This window comes from Hetaerina americana, unplaced genomic scaffold (genome assembly GCF_022747635.1).
Source record: "Hetaerina americana unplaced genomic scaffold, ioHetAmer1.1.p SCAF_1215, whole genome shotgun sequence".
NCBI classification, from domain to species: Eukaryota; Metazoa; Arthropoda; class Insecta; order Odonata; family Calopterygidae; genus Hetaerina; species Hetaerina americana.
The window spans coordinates 21,899-25,319 of record NW_027286310.1 but is presented as its reverse complement, the minus strand read 5'-3'; the positions used below and the strand labels follow the sequence as shown (position 1 = coordinate 25,319).

The 3,421-nt window shown below is 35.9% G+C and overlaps 1 non-coding gene across 1 annotated transcript; it reads left to right on the top strand.

Annotated features, from left to right (window-relative positions):
• The first annotated feature begins 1,091 nt into the window (after window positions 1–1,091).
• Window positions 1,092–1,208, top strand: LOC139685951 (U5 spliceosomal RNA). The gene has a single exon (XR_011700247.1). It is a non-coding gene; the product is annotated as a U5 spliceosomal RNA (small nuclear RNA).
• The last annotated feature ends 2,213 nt before the right edge of the window (window positions 1,209–3,421 follow it).

The window sequence follows — 3,421 nt, the reverse complement described above, 5'->3', positions numbered from 1 at the left end:
AACCTATAATATTCTAGCCTTCTGAAACTCTTGTTACAGGCAGTGAAACTGTGCCTTTCGTATCTTATTTCCACCACGAACAATTAGAGAGGTCATGTCCAGGATTGTCCAATCCTCTTCGGGAATTTGTTCCGAATCCCCCATCCACGGGAAAAGGTATTTGTGCATGGATACATTTGTTACAACAACAAATGCAAATATTCGTTATTATTATGTGGAATGATCTTCTATGGATGCATGTACACAGTTTCACCCAGATCATAGTCCACAAGGACGATTATTATTATATAATGCATTGAAATCTTTCTCCTATCAACGAATGTACCCGTAAATCACCCACGTAATGAACACACGTCATTGAATGTAAATATGATCTTGGAATACACGTAGACTTAAGTTTTTTTCCATTTATAGTAATGCAACGTCTATTTCTATAAAACCCGCGCTAATTCTAAATTAAAATGATTGATTAGGGCTCAATGCAGAGTATAAAAGAGTGGATCTCGTCTTAGAAATGTTATTCAAACTTTCTACTCGGTTTCAGGACTACGTGGGACATGGAATGGAACTAAAAATTCTCTCTCTGCTTAAGTATTTCGAGAACTTGAACGCTATGGGTTGCCCTAATAATTTAATTAAATGAATAAGGTGGAACATGAATGTAGGCATTATAAATACTCAAGCTGACCTTCTCAATAAATTCATCATTTAAAATATTTAACTTTTGTCTTTAATTTTCTTATTCTCTGTAAAGTATTAAGGTTTTGTCGCTCCAAAAGGAATTACTGACGCAGTAATATATTCTCTAGAAATGTCATTTCTTGGAAGTTTTTAAACTTCCGCGAGATGGCTATTTCGCAAAATTTGTCGGACACAAGAGTTTTTTATTACTATTACTATTAAGTGTGAAATGGAGTAAAAAGCATTGAAACGCCTTAAATTAAGTTCATTGTACTTATTTTATTGGTTTTATAGTATTCAAAATAATGGTTTAATATAGTGAAATGAATTTTTGATTTCCCACAGAAGTCACCTCACGAAGTGTACCAGAAGTCTATTTAAAATTGCGTTGTTCAGTTTTCATTGTATAGTCATACTGGATTCCCTTCAAGCGAATAAATCTTTCGCCTTTTACTAAAGATTTCCGTGGAGGGGATCATATCTGTCTTACAAGACAATTTTTGACTGTGCTCAACCCTGTTGGGCCAAATAATTGGTAAACACTGGAGAGATTAATTAGAAATGAAGTCCTTCATAAAAGGGACGGAGTATTATACAATTTCAGAAAAAACGATTGCGGTAGTTGTCCAATGATGGTTATAAATCACCTGACGTGAAGTTTGCAAATAATGAAAAAAAACCTTTACATCGGCTAGAAGAGGTAAACTGAACTTATGAAGCAATTTTATGCATGTTTGGTTTCTTTTACTTCTTTCAAAAGCAAATATGAAACCTCATCTATTCATACATAGATGTACCCTTGGGCAATACCAGCCTATTTGCCACCAGAGAGTACACCAAATACCTGCTGATTATTATAAGATTCTCGCGTCAGCAATATTCAACTTAAGAAGCAATACAAGAAACGTAGGAATTGGTTATAAAAGGAGTCAATGTAAATGGAGAAGACATCAACACACTCAGGTTTGCACACATGACAATGGCAGTGGCGGCGGAAACGCGAGAATGAGGACACCTGCAAGCAACTCTCAAAGTCCCTATGGACAATCTAGTACAGGGGGAATATTTAATATCAGCATCAACAAGAATAAAACTTAACTCATTGTATGTGTGCGGAAGATGGAAGCCGAATGGAGACATATCACAATACGATGAGTGAAACTAGAGCAAGTGGAACATCCTTCATCTACGTACCTGGCCAGCAGTATTCGTAACATGGAACGTAAGAAGTTCGACGGACATCAAGCGAACAATAGCCCAAGATAAGAACGCTAATTCATGAATAAGAAGATCCACGAGGAAGACGAAGAGACATGAACATACAGGACAAATTAAGAAGGACGTGAAACAGAGAAGTATCAAGAATTGGGGGAATGGATATTGAATAGATTAGAATTGAGGGCCGCAGTAAACCAATCTTAGGATTGAAATACTGATTATGACTACAGTAATTAAGAATAATACACCACCTCAGCTAAGAATTAAAACGAAACGGATACACATATAATAATAAAAAACAGCAATCAGTACAAGCGATCTACATCAAATATACTTGAGGTTTCTGAAAGGTCCCAAATAGTATTTTCCACGAGTTATCGTTTTCCAAAATATTATTTCCTTCTTAACTTCTGTTTAAAAGATATAATTCAACTCATTAGCAAATAATTAACACACGCGGTACCTTTCAAATACTATTTATACAAGTAAATAGTTCTGATGCAAATTATATTTCTAATTTAAATTGAATATACACCACCTTTCCAAAGTTATTACTTAAACTAATAATTTATTGCACAGCTTAAAGACCGAAAACGTAATGGCATAAACCAATAGTGTTTCCGGAAGATATTCCAAAAATAGATTATTATTGAAAATTACCACATCCATAGCAGAGTGAAATTGCAGCTGAAAGCGATGTTCGCAAATATAACGCATTATCCACTGTCTTAATCTCATTATATCTTAACTTTTTTCCATCTTCAATTACATTTTAAATGTATCTGGTCACAATTAACAGTCCTTATGCCATCTGCCTTTCACTTCTTGGATTTGAATATGTTAGTACGACTAAACTAGATCTACCTTTTCAATAGGTATCACGATTTCATTCGCAATCAGTTTGGACGAATTTTAACTGAAGAGACCTCCGAAGAATGCACAAACGTCTCCAAATTGATGAGAAAATAAATATTCAAATACGAAATTTCGAAGGAATACATTTGGTACACAATCGTATCTTTGTTTGGATTTTAAGAAGAAAACTTCCTGAATACGCCTTGATGTCTTGGCATGGTCAAGAAAGGTTTGCGTACGGAGGCTTGGCTAAACCAGCGGAAGAGGGCGAAGAGAGAGACAGTCATAGAAGGAGATTTTAAAACGAAAGGTCGCCGTGGGCCCCCTCTTGCGTACTGCGTAGGCGAACATGGAAAATTCCAAGGCGAGGGTTTGAACAGATTTCTCAGAAGAGGACTGGGGGAGGGGTCAACGAGAAACTCCTTGAACTGACGCCGTGGTCGTCTCAAGAAGAAATGTCGTCTCCAAAAGAAAACTCAAAACTCAAAAACTGCTTGCTTGCTATTTGGTGGCAATCACCGACAATTATCATATTACGCCTAAAATACTAGTTGCTTCGCTATATCGGTTTATCCACACAGAAATTGACTAATTACTCAATTGAGAGCACGCTATTGTAACATCCGAAAACACGGAATAATGAACATATATACGTTATATCGGATTA